The 14,100-nt window shown below is 43.2% G+C and overlaps 1 long non-coding RNA gene across 1 annotated transcript; it reads left to right on the forward strand.

Annotated features, from left to right (window-relative positions):
• The first annotated feature begins 1,402 nt into the window (after positions 1 to 1,402).
• On the forward strand, positions 1,403 to 13,721 carry LOC122217369. Its single transcript, XR_006201436.1, has 3 exons — positions 1,403 to 1,511; positions 10,010 to 10,050; positions 12,434 to 13,721. It is a non-coding gene; the product is annotated as an uncharacterized LOC122217369 (long non-coding RNA).
• The last annotated feature ends 379 nt before the right edge of the window (positions 13,722 to 14,100 follow it).

Here is a 14,100-nt window from a genome sequence, read left to right on the forward strand (position 1 = left end):
CTCATAAATCTTAAAAGTGCTTCCCTTCTGATGCTCCCACGGAAACCTGCAATATGGCCCCAACAACCTCTTGCTGCGCCCGTGTCTCTGGAACCAGAAGGTTCTAGCAACAGTACCCACTTCTCTGTACCCTGACTAGCATAAGGGCTTTTCCTGGCTCTGATCCCGCTCAAGGCTAGCAACCGCTCATGTCACCAGAACTGTGTGATTTGCTGTCACACGTACAGTTCAGTGTTTCTGTTGCTCAACTTACTTTCCACCAATCACCGAACATTAACCAACATTATGCATTTTCCTGATTGCCCCAAATATAAAATGAGCAAATTAGCCCATATTTCCCCTCCTACCATATTCTCCCTCACCAATTCTCCAGATTCTGTTAATAAAAATCCAGCTTGTGGCTTCTGACATTGTTTTACACCGTGTATAGTCTTAACTCTGAAATGCCTAAATTCATTTACAGTTACTTAATTACAATGATTTTTTGAATACTGAATATTGTTGAATATCATTCATTGGTTTTAACGACCAACGGCCAGTTCTTTTTATTCAGATCTCACTGGCGCTAGAACTGGAATTATAATGATCTTTGAGCCTACTGTAATGCATCATCAGATAAGTTTTTAAGAAGGACACATAGATGACATGTTAGAATTCTGACTTCCTGAGTGTACAAGACAGTTTTTCTGATGCCTTCACCAAAGAAAAATAACTTCTTGACAAAGGATAAAAATCTTATGCCACAAGTACAATATAATTTGGACACATAGATGACATGTTTTCTGAGTTCCTGAGTGTACAAGACAGTTTTTCTGATGCCTTCACCAAAGAAAAATAACTTCTTGACAAAGGATAAAAATCTTATGCCACAAGTACAATATAATTTATACAATTATATTTATTTAATTTATATAATTCTTTTATATAATTTACATAAATTCTTATTTATATAATTTATATAATGTATTTATAATTCTTACTTCATTTCTTCTGATACCTAATGTAACCCCCCAAAATCTCAATCCAGTTTGCTAGTCCAGTTTGAGTTTTGATCTCTTTTGAAGGATTGTCTCTCTTATACCCAAATAGGTTTAGAATTGTTTTGTTGGACCGCTCTTACACATACTGTTTTTTTCTTTCTTTCTTTTTTTTTTTTTTTTTTTTTAGTATTTCAGACTCAGAAAAAAGCTGCAAGAATAAGATTAGTAAAAAGAACACCGAAATACCTTTAGGGCAGATTCACCCCTCACTGACGTTTGGTCCCATCTCTCTTTGTTCTCAATCTCTTTCCGCATAACGCGCACACGCAGGCGCGCAGACGCACGCAGCACGCACGCACAGACGCGCACAGACGCACACGTGCAAGCATGTGCGCAGACACGCATAGGCGCGCGCGCGCACCTTTTCCCCGAAGCGCTCGTGGGTGAGTTATATGCCTTTTACCCCGAACTACTTCATCAAATCGCCTAAGACGAGGGAGACTCTATTTTCAACTTCAGTAACTTAACACTGTAAGCATTTTTTAATCTATCATAAGCGTCCATAGTCCAGTTTCGTCAGGTGATCTAATAATGCCCTTTTTAGCATGTGTTTTCCCTTTGCAGTACTTTTCCTGTTGATTTTTTTCTTTTTTTCCGGGAAGAGTGTAGGGGGGAGACTTGGAACTGACTGATTGCGATTTTTCTCAAACATACATCTCTTCATAGACGTCAGTATCTTTTTTTTAATTAAACAGTGTTTAATTTTTTCATGTTTATTTCTGAGAGAGAGAGAGAGAGAGACAGACTGTGAGCGGGGGAGGGGCAGAGAGAGAGAGGGAGACACAGAATTCGAAGCAGGCTCGGGCTCCCAGCTGTCAGCACAGAGCCGGAGGCGGGGCTCGAATTCACTAACCGCTAGATCGTGACCGGAGCCTAAGTCAGGCGCTTAATCGACTGAGCCACCCAGGGGTCTCTTAAAAAATGTTTTTTAAAATGTTTGTTTGTTTATTTATTTATTTATTTTTAAATTTTTTTTTAACGTTTATTTATTTTTGAGATAGAGAGAGACAGAGCATGAACGGGGGAGGGGCAGAGAGAGAGGGAGACACAGAATCTGAAACAGGCTCCAGGCTCTGAGCTGTCAGCACAGAGCCCAACTCGGGGCTTGAACTCACAGACCGCGAGATCGTGACCTGAGCCGAAGTCGGATGCTCAACCGACTGAGCCACCCAGGCGCCCCAAAATGTTTATTTATTTATTTTAAGAGAGAGAGCGAGCGAGGAGGATAGGGGCAGAGGGGAGAGGAGGAAGCGAATCCCAAGCAGGCTCTGCGATGTCCGTGCAGATCATGGCCTGAGGCCCAAACCAAGAGTTAGATGCCCAACGGGCTGAGCACCCCCCCCCCCCCCCCCCCCCCCCCCCGCCCAGGCTCCCTGGTGTCAGTATCTTCTTATTAGTTATGCTTGAAATATAGTGGCCTTTTTCAAATTCTACGCCCAGCTTAATTTTTACTCCAGAAATTTTTATTTAATTATATCTTTGATAACTGATTATTTGATTCAGCCTTTTGAAAAATACTCTATTTATCTCTCAAAATAAATCAAAACTTATAAAAAAGAATATTCTTTCTAATATACAAATGCTGGGATCTTTGTTTTTTGTCCTGACTATCCATCATCTTTTATATATACTACCTCTTTTTTCTTTTTCTCTGCAGTCTGAGAGAATGCCTTACCTTTGTCCTCCGTATCAATGCTTTGGTTTTCCACAATACCATTTTGTGTTAATTAGTGTAATGCTACCCAGATCTCAGCAGTTTAGCATAATAGATGTTTATTTTTTTTAAGTCAACTTATTTAAGCAAAAAACAAAAAAAGTGATGTTTATGTTTCACTCAACTAAAGTAAAAAAAAAAAAATACCTGTTTCTGAATAGAGGGAAAGTTTTTCACAAGTAGTGCTTTAGGGAGTTCAGCCTCCATTCATCTCAGAGGCGCGGGACCGCTAGGATCTCAAGAGTTCTTTGCTAGATCCTCAGCATCTGATTGGCAAATAGAGAAAGAGAGAGTATGGAGGAAGTCTCTATGGGCCTGACCCGGAAGTAGTGAGTATCTCTTCAGTCCATGTTTTCCCGGCCGGAACTCAGTCACAAGGCCATGTCTACGGGCGGGGGGGGGGGGGGGGGGGGGGAACAGGACGGGACAGGAAATGTCCCTGTGTGCCAAGGAGGAAATGGGAAACAGGTTAAGAGAAGATAGGCGGTGTTAGTAAAACATTTCTCTTTACTGACTCCAATTCAGATTTTAACTCTACAATTGTAATTATAATTTTGAAGTTATGGCTTGTATCTATTCATTTCCACTTTATTTTCAGCTTGTTCTTGCAGCTTATCTTGTCGTCAGGTCTTTCTTTTGTTGTTCTAATTCATCCTGTTTACTCTTCTAATTCCATTCGAAGGGCCCGCTGTTTTTCTGGTTCCTGTAATAAATTCTTTTTCTCCAGTATCATTAAAAATCACATTCTGTCCCTAGTGTTCCACATTTATTTTCCATAGAAACTATGTTGGTTATTTTCTGTTTATTCATCCTCAAACAGAGAGTAAGCTATGTAATTTTGAGTTTTGGATGAGTGGGTTTCTCTCTGTTCTACTTAATGTTCTTTCAGTGACTGTTGCTGGAGGGGGTTTTGATGTATACAACTCCCAACTCAATTTCTGTTGTCTGTTATTTAATCTTTTGCTCTAACTTTGCTTCACTCATCTGTGGTCAGCTGTGTGCCTACCCTTGCCACTTGTCCCTTGTAGAATTTCTCAGGAGGATTGATCAACAGGCTCAGGCTACAGGCCAGGCTGGAGTGTACCTGTGCAGGTGTTTTCATTGTTATGAATATGTAATTATTGTTCATACAAAGTCACAGAGTCACTTGAGCAACACTATAAGCCAACTGACCTAACAGACATACACAGAACACTCCACCCAGCCACAGCAACATATACTTTCTTATGGAAAGATTCAGAACAATCCCTATCAAAATCACAATGTACCCCCCCCCCCTTTTTCAGAAGTGGAAAAGCTGATCCTAAAATTTATATAACATGACAATGGGTCCTGAATAGAAAAAACAATATAGAAAAAGAACAAAGTTAGGGAACTCAAACAGTCTGACTTCAAAATTTACTACAGAGCTACAGTAATCAGAAAAGTTTGGTGTCGGCATAAGAATAGACATCAATAGAACAGAATTGAGATCCTGGAAATAAATCCATACATCTATAGTCAGTTGATTTTTGACAAGGCACCATCACTATTTAATGGAGGAAGGAATAGTCTTTTCAACAAATGTGTATCCATATGCAAAAGAATGAAATTGGACCCTTACCTAACACCTTGTACAAAAATTAACTCAAAATGGATCAAAGACCCAAATGTAAGAACTAAAACTATAGAATTCTTAGAAGAAATCGGGAAATCTTCAGCACACTGGATTTGGCAATGCTTTCTTAGATACGACAGCAAAATAACAAGTAACAAAAGAAAAAATAGGTAAATTGGACTTTATCAACATTAAAAACAATTGTGCACTAAAGAACTGTATTAATAGAATAAGATAGCCCACAGAATTGGAGAAAATATTTGCAAATCATATATATGATAAAAATTAATGTGCATAATATATAAAGAACTCTTACAACTCAACAACAACAAAAATCCAAACAACCCAGTTCAAAGATGGATAGACAACTAGAATAGACATTTTTCCAAAGAAGATGTACAAATGGCCAATAAGTACATGAAAAAGACACTCAACATCACTTGTCATTAGGGAAATGAAAATCAAAACCACAATGAGAAATTACTTGAAATTCATTAGGGTGACTATTATTTTAAAAATGGAAAATAGCAAGTGTTGACAAAGATGTGAAGAAATCGGAACCCTTGTCCTTCGTAAGTGGGAATGGAAAATTGTGTAACCACTTTGAAAAATGTCCTGGCAGATACTCAAAAAAGTTAAACATAGAATTACCATTATGATCTAGCAATTGCATTCCTGGGTATATACCCCCACAGAATTGAAAGCAGGGACTCGAACAGAAACTTGTACATAGTAGGAGTCTTCACAGTAGCCAAACAGTGGAAACAACCCAAATGGCCCTCAGGTTTAAACAGATACAGTGTTTCCATACAATGGAATACTATTGAGCCAGAAAAAGAAATGAAGTACCAAGGCATCAACACAAAGTGGATGAACTTTGAAAGAATGAAATGAAATACTATGGCCTTTTGTAGCAACATGGAGGATGGAACTGGAGAGTGTGATGCTAAGTGAAATAAGTCCTACAGAGAAAGACAGATACCATATGTTTTCACTCTTATGTGGATCCTGACGAACTTAACAGAAGACCATGGGGGAGGGAAAGGGAAGAAAAAAAGTTACAGAGAGGGAAGGAGGCAAACCATAAGAGACTCTTAAAAACTGAGAATAAACTCAGGGTTGACTGGGCGGGGGGGGGGGGGGGGGGGGGGGAGGGAGGGGAAAGTGGGTGATGGGCACTGAGGAGGGCACCTGTTGGGATGAGCACTGGGTGTTGTATGGAAACTGATTTGACAATAAATTTCATATTAAAAAAATAAAAGTAAAAAAAAGCATTATGCTAAGTGAAGGAAGTCATACATAAAAAGCCATATATTGTATGATTCAATTTATGTGAAATACCAAGAATAGGCAAATCCATAGAGACAGAAAGCAGAAAAGTGGTTGCCAGGGACTGGGAGGAAGGGAGCTGGGGGTGATTACTTAATGAGAATGGGGTTTTCTGTTAGGGTGCTGAAAAAATTCTGGACCTACAATTGACCCTTGAACAATGCAGGGGTTAGGGATTCTGATCCCCTGCACAGTTGGAAATTAGTGTATAACTTTTGACTCCCCCAAAACTTAACTACTAATAGTCTCTGTTGACCAGAAGCCTTATGGATAACATTAACAGTAGATTAACACATGTTTTACATGTTCTATGTATTTCTACTGTATCCTTATAATAAAGTCAACTAGAGAAAAGAAAATGTTGTTAAGAAAATCATGAGAGAAAATACATTTACAGTACTGTACTGTATTTGTTGAAAAGAATCCACAGGTAAGTGAACCCACACAATTTAAACCTGGGTTGTTCAAGGATCAGCTGTAGGTTCAGGTGATGCCTTGTACACTTTGTGAATATACCAAATTCCAGTGTTTTATGGTTAAAATGATGAATTTTATGTTATGTGCATTTTACTACAATTTTTATAGTCACAAAGTCGCATGTGAGATTTCTTTTTGTATATGACCTTTTGTTTACCCTTGAGTTTCTCGTTATTATTTTGCATTGCATGCCTTTATTATGTTCTCAAGGTTTTCAAATGCTCTCAAATGTTAAGTGTTCTGTTGTGCCCCATGTTCTCCAAAAAAAACCTTTTCCTTCACAGCTCTGATACTCCTGGTCCCAGCTAGGTTAATTTCTCTACTACATGGACATTTCCTTAACCTACCTCCCTCTGCACCTTGACTCAACCTCTGTTTCCCCTTGCCTTTTCTTTTTCAGTTCTCTGTTTAACTTTAGCATACCTCCAAGTAACGCCAGATTGTTGTGTCTGAAAGTGTCTATGATTCAACCTGAAAACTGATTATTTGCCTAAATCCAGATTAAATATACTTAACCCTCGCCTGCAATGTTGCTTCTGATGTTTCATATTTTGTACATTACTTGATTTTTCTCTCAAGAGTTGTTAGATCCTTTTCATTATTCTCATAGCATTCTGAAATTTCATTATGTGCCAGACGCAACTCTTTTTGCATTTCTTCGTTTGTTCATTTATTAAAGTACGCTTTTTAAACATGGAGACTTTTATTTTTCAACTCATAAATTTTCCTGTATTATATCTTTGCTGATTTTCACCCCTCCATTTTTGGTAGTCTTTCCTCCCCAAACCCCTATTTGTTAGACACAGGATATCATGTATTATTTCTCTTAGTTTCTTACTATTTTTCTCATACCATCTCTTTGTCAATCAGTTTTATTTTTTAGGAGATTTTCTTAATCCTTCTTCCAATTACCCTATTGATTTATTTCCTCTTGGGTCTTGTATTTTTAATTTGTAAGAATTTTTATCTTGTTTCATACCCATCCCTTTATCAAAACATCCTGCTTTCATTTTATAGATGTGATATAATTCTTCAATTTCTTGGAGAATGCCAGAGTTTTTGTGTTTATTTAGTTCTTTCCTACTCCCCACATTATCCCTTCCTTTGGGGATCATGTTTTCTGTCTGCTTATCATAAACTCTCTTTTTCAAACTTTTTTATTGCTCCCAGGTTGACCATTAATATTTAAGAGTAAGATTCTAAATGTAGCTTGGGAGCTTTGTATATTTGGGTAAGGTTTTGTTTTCGGGCCATCAGGCAAGGAGGCAGCTGTCGTCCTGGGAGTCCACCAAAGCCAGAATGTGGAGGTGGCCACTTGCTTTTCTAAAAAAGGAACCTCATCTGTCAGCTTTGGAATGCTTCGGCAATAGCATTCTGTGTGAGAGGCTAGGGACGGTGATTGCTTAATTTACTTATCTTTAAAGAATCCACTTGTTCTCAGCTTCAAGTTTCACTCCTGCTTTTGCCGCACTGGAGTCTCCAAGCCCTAAGCTTCTGAGGAGTTCTGCGGGGCAAGCAGCCTCTCTGTTTGAGGCACCTGCCCCTGAGGGAGCACCAGCTCCACTGTGCCTGCCCCTGAGGGAGCATTGAGATCCACTCCCCCTCCCCCTAAGGGAGCACCAGCTCCACTGCGCCCCCCCCCCAAGGGAGCACCAGCTACACCGTGCCTCCCCCCCCCAGGGAGCACCAGCTCCACTGCGCCCCCCCCCCCAAGGGAGCACCAGCTACACCGTGCCCCCCCCCCCAGGGAGCACCAGCTCCACTGCGCCCCCCCCCCAAGGGAGCACCAGCTACACCGTGCCCCCCCCCCCAGGGAGCACCAGCTCCACTGCGCCCCCCCCAAGGGAGCACCAGCTACACCGTGCCCCCCCCCCCAGGGAGCACCAGCTCCACTGCGCCCCCCCCCCCAAGGGAGCACCAGCTACACCGTGCCCCCCCCCCAGGGAGCACCAGCTCCACTGCGCCCCCCCCCCCCAAGGGAGCACCAGCTACACCGTGCCCCCCCCCCAGGGAGCACCAGCTCCACTGCGCCCCCCCCCCAAGGGAGCACCAGCTACACCGTGCCCCCCCCCCCCAGGGAGTACCAGCTCCACTGCGCCTGCCCCTGAGGGAGCACCAGCTCCACTGCGCCCCCCCCCCCAAGGGAGCACCAGCTACACCGTGCCTCCCCCCCCCAGGGAGTACCAGCTCCACTGCACCCCCCCCCCAGGGAGCACCAGCTCCACTGCGCCCCCCCCCCCCAAGGGAGCACCAGCTACACCGTGCCCCCCCCCCCAGGGAGTACCAGCTCCACTGCGCCTGCCCCTGAGGGAGCACCAGCTCCACTGCGCCCCCCCCCCCCCAAGGGAGCACCAGCTACACCGTGCCCCCCCCCCCCAGGGAGCACCAGCTCCACTGCGCCTGCCCCTGAGGGAGCACCAGCTCCACTGAGCCTCCCTCCACCTCACCTGCTCCCTTTACCACTTTTCCACAGGCTTACACCTCGCAGAATTGTGTTGAAATCACTTATCTGCAGATAGCCCCTTGCTACTCACTTTGACATCATAGGTTAATATGTTTTTAATCTTTTATCATCCTTACATTATAGGGTCTCTCAAGAGAGATTTTTTTTTTCTTTTTGCTATGGACTTAACCTCTCCATTTCTTAATTTTTCTCAACTGCAAAATAATCATCTTTAAAGTCACTTATAATTTTAAAATTCTGTTATAAATCTCTCCCCTACTTGTGAGTTCACCTCATATCCCAAAAGCCCGTGCTTCACCAATTTTCCTTAAGTCTCCTCAGACTTCACGTTGAATGAATAATTTCACTTTTTTCCCCTGCCAAAGGGACTGATTTACTTTTACCTGCTACATGATCTCCCCGGAGTTGCTTTGTGGGAACACTAGCCATTATTGAACAGGTCGTTCTCTCTCACCTGAATCAGCCTGCGTGGAGTTACTCACGTGAAAAGTAGCTAGAAAGGAACTCAGCGTCCACACTTAGGAGTGTTTGCCCTTGCGGTTTGCAGTTTAAGGCTTAGGTTCAAAATGTGTCCGATTTTCTCTGTCAGTGGCATCTTAATATTTGTAGCACGTCTCTCTTAATTTTCAGTTCAAGGCGACTTTTGTTACGCTGGGTCTCTGCTGGTCTGGACAAAGACTGCCTGTCGTTTTGAAGTTTCCTTTGGCGTTTTTCCAAAGCGAATTTTTACCATGCCACGGAGGCTATATTTAAGTCAGATCATTTCACATTTGCTGAAAACCTGTTCAATTAGTTTGTGTGATACACATAGACAGAACTTTTATTTCTGTTTTTGCTTTATTTCTTGGTTAAATTGGTCAATACAATTTAAAACCAAGTTAAGGTAATACAGTGTATATTTCACAAACCAGTTTCTGTGTGATTCAATAATATTGAGAAGAAAAGTAGCTAAGACTTAGATAGTTCTTATTTATGCCTGGCACTGTTCTAGGGACTTGGCATTAATTAATTCCTTTAATCCTCACGTGGCCACATGGGAGAGCTACTGTTACATCGTGCACATGAGGAAAACGAAGCCAGGGTACAAATCCAGGCTGTCCGGCTCCAGAAGGGGATTTTTGTGGAAAGTTGTTTTCTTTTAGAAATTGTCCAGAAAATAACCAGGTCCTAAGGGAAAGACATGAACCCTGGAGTTATTAAGATGGAGGAAAAGGATTGGTTGTCTTAGAGATCAGAAAATGATACACTGGCTTGTTAGGATTCGTAAAAGTTTTATTTTAAAAAAAAAACATAAAACCTCCATATCCTACGTTAAACACCACTTTCTGATGTATTGTTGAAAAGAATTTGGTGCTTTTCATTCACTGATCTACTCATTCATTCAACAGATACTTCTTAAGCGCCGACCGCGTGGCAGACCGGAGTCCAGGTAAGCGGGATACACTGGTTAGGAAAACATGGGGCCTCCGTTGAGCGGGCACTGGGTGGGTGGGAGCAGCACTGCTGATGGGCAAAATAAGCAGATGGCATGGTAGAGGTGGGAAGAGGAAGGAAGAGCAGATTGGGGTAGGGAGATCTGGAACGTGCAAGGAGGGGATGCAGACAGTCTCCGCGTGCTGGTGGAGATGAGCCTTTTAGTGAAGGTTAGAGCTGAGCCAAGACTGGAAGGGGGTCAGGGAGTCCAGTGTGTTCCATCTAGGGGCTGGGAATTGTCAAGGCAAGAGCACCCCAAAACAGAAGAACTGCGAGGAGGTCCACGTGACAGGGCCAGGGGACGAGGGGGCGCTCAGGCTACAGATGCTCTTGAAAGGGAGCAGGAAGCCAGAACATTACAGGCTGGGTTGCTCGGTTTGGGGCCTCGGCTTCTACGGAGGGAGTGGAAAGCATTCTGGGCTTTCACATGGCCTTACTTATATTTACATGGACTCCTCTGTCTGCTGTGTTGAGAATAGACCATAGAGGGTCAAGGGTACGAGTAGAGAGACTGCTGGGAGACCGAAGCAGTCATCACTTCCGTGAACGTTTACCTGCAAGTAATTTATCTAATTTATGGTTGAGAATAATTTTTAATGTTTATTTATTTTTGAGAGAGAGAGGGAGAGCATGCGTACGCGCGTGCACAAACATGAGTTGGGGAGGGGCAGAGAGAGAGGGAGACACGGAATCTGAAGCAGGCTCCAGGCTCGGAGGTGTCAGCACAGAGCCCTAGGCGGGGCTCGAACTCACAAGCAGTGAGATCGTGACCTGAGCCAAAGTCAGAAGCTTAACCGACTGAGCCACCCAGGTACCCCAAGTTGGGCATAATTTTTAAGGAATCATTGGGAACACCCAAGAATTCTTGAATTCTTATGAACTAAGAACTTTTAGCCTACAAACTTTTTCAAGTAAATAAAAACATTGGTGAATTCTAGATTTCATAATCATATGGACATAATGTATTTTATAAATATCACGGACTGAAGCATGTATCCTCAAGGTTCATATGTTGAAGCTCCAAACCCCAGGACCTCAGTATGTGACTGTCTTTGGAGGCAGGGCCTTTAAAGAGGTAATTAAGGTAAAATGAGGTCATATGGTTGGGTCATAACTCAACGTGACTGGTGTCCTTAGGAAAAGGAAAGATCAGGACACAAAGACACACAGAGAAAATGGTGGTGGGGACACAAAGAGAAGACGACCATCTGTAAGCTAAGGAGAGAGGCCTCAGGAGAAACACCCTACTGACCCCTCAGTCTCAGACTTCCCACCTCCAGAACTGCAAGGAGATGCACTTCTGTTGTTCAAGTCCCCCGCCTGCCCCCCACCCCCGTCTGGTACTTTGTATTGTATTAGCAACTAGCATTAATAGATATATAGTTGAGCCTGAATTAATTTCAGTTATGTGGCCTTATTTTTGTATTTTTAGGGCAGTTAATTTTTCTTTTAACTTTACAGTATTTTGTAAGCACTGAAACATCTGTGGCTTGGGCATTGAGCCTGAGGCCAAAAGAGCCCTGGTGTTGTAAGAAAGATAGGAAGGCTTTCACAGAAGACGTGGAAGTTTAGACTTCCTCCCCATAGGAGGATGGGATTTCCCGGTTTTCCATGTGTATCTATAGTGATGATACCTTTGTGTTTTATTTTCAAGTTCTTCTTTTTCTTCCAGTCTGTGTGTTGCCTTTCAGAGGGAGTGCTGGAGGGAAACCATTACTTTTTAGCTTAGTCTTTCAGAATAAGACTTTCCTGGCATATTTATCTTACCATAGGCTAGGAAAGTCGTTGTAATGTAATGTAATTTATTACCCCAATCTGTTGTGTACGCTGTGTTAATTTAAATTTGTTAGTGAGCAAGATATTGTTACAGTTGTTAGGAGATTTAAACTTGGTACAGTTAAGAGCTTGGCAGGTGGGGTGCAGCAAGTTTCTGCCTGTTAATTACTCACAGGTAAACAGATCAAGTCACCTAGTAATGTGCTAAACACTGTCATTTGATCAAGGTTGCAGAGCAGTGAACAAGAATATGGTCAGCTAGGATCTGCACCCAAAATTGGCCTTGCAAAGACCTAAAGGTCCAGAAAACTGGCCCCAAACTGCTGCTGATATCAGTTATTCCCATAAGGAAGGATAAAATGTTTTCATTTACAATCAGAGATAAGTCTTAGACTAGAACTAGCTTGGGGAGGTAGCACTCACCGGTGAGAGTCTCAGCTCCCTGAGGGCAGGAATGAAGTACCACTGTGTTGTAGCCTCCAGAATGTTACCCGGAGCCTGGTACCCAGTAAGCCTTAAATACGTGTTTGCTCAATAAATAGTTCTGATTTTTCCCCCCTTAGGAGCAGGTTTTGTTAGGAGGTCAGGGAAAGAGCCTGAAACGGAAGATCACCACTTCCCTCATAAAACAAAATCCAGAACCAAGAATCAGAATCCCAAATCCAGAATCAAGGCTTCTGGTCCCAGAAGGAGAACCTCAGTGCAGAGAGGGATAGCTGGGCCTCCTTCGCAAAGGATTTAACTTCTGCTGGAGTTCTCTTATCTCACTGAGCTCTGCTGCCGTGCCTGGCCCCGGAGCCGTGTTGTGCATACTTAAAAGTCCTTGTCCGAGCCTGGACACCATTGCCTTCTCTGTGTCCCTTCTAATACAGCCACAGCAGGCTGGGGCCCTTCAAACACTGTCAAAAAGTGAAGCCGATGGAAAAGAAAGCAAAGTACATGTGAGCATTAGAACAGCCCTCGTTTCAAAGGCTGACCTGATTACTTTCCAGCTCCAAAGACCTGGCACAACCCGCCTTGCCCGGGTTCTTGAGGTCCAGCTCTTGGCTTGTTTTCAGAGAGCATGCTCATCCCCAAGACCCCTGGCCCAGAGAACCGGGGCCCCTTTCTCTGTCCGACCTGAGGCTGTCTCTCCAAATTCCAGCTTCGGAGTTGGAAGATGGGCTCCCTCCCCTGATGACTGACCCCCCAGAATGACTCCTCCAGAGGAGCGCTCCCCCTGCACCTGCAGAGAGGGGCCCGGGGCCCACACAAGATCCCGTGCACACACTATGACCGTGTCACCTCCATTGCGGGTGTCGTATGCAGATCCCCGACACGTTTGGAGGCAGAGAGGAAGGAAACGTCATGAAGGCAGCTCCAGTAGAGACAGCTGGGGCCGCCCAAGAAACTAACCCTGCGCTCTGCGGTGCCACCCAGGTACGCTCTGCGTTTATGATATTTGAGCTGGTAATCTGAGGAGCAAAACCAAGAGATTGTGTCTTTAAAGTGGTCACAGGAATGTCAGAAACAAGTAGCAACTACATTTTAATGGTTTATCGTGGGGAGGTAGCTGCTTGGCTGCCAGGACCCCAACCTTCGTGTGTTGCAAGTCCGGTCGCCTCTTCGGTGAAGAAGGCCTCTAAGGAGAGCAGGTGGGTCCAGTTTTGTGTTTCCTTGTTGGGATTTTGCGTGTAAAACTCTCAGAAACAAGGCTGGCCTCTCACACCTGTCATGCCTCCCTCAGCCTGTTTGTTTTCCTAGACCTTTATGGAACTGTCATTGGTTAACAGATGCCAAGTGGTTTCATGTTCTAATCCCCCTTCACCCACCTCACTTCAGCACCACACCCACCTTTGTAATGAGCCTGAACTTGCCACTGTCCAAACATGAGCTACTGAACTGAAAACTCAACTTTATGATTTCATACACGGGTTTGTTTGGTTTTTTTTTCCTCTCCTAAGAAAATTTATCTGATCTTGGCCAGGTTTTAGTTTGTCATTATGCTGCATGCAATGTTCTTAAATTAATCTTCCCTTTTGCTGCCGTACTTTGGCTTACATCAGTCATATCTTGTTCAAAACTCCCTTACTTGCCCATATTCTGATTATTAATATTTCCTATAGACAATCTCCTGAAACAGGTCACAGAATTTTCACGTAGCCAGGTAAGGGATTGAAGAAAAAGTGTCTTCTATAAGAGATAAAAAGCGTGAGTTTTTTTTTCTTTCCTTTCTTTTCTTTTCTTTTCT

Source organism: Panthera leo, chromosome B1 (genome assembly GCF_018350215.1).
Source record: "Panthera leo isolate Ple1 chromosome B1, P.leo_Ple1_pat1.1, whole genome shotgun sequence".
Classification (NCBI taxonomy): domain Eukaryota; kingdom Metazoa; phylum Chordata; class Mammalia; order Carnivora; family Felidae; genus Panthera; species Panthera leo.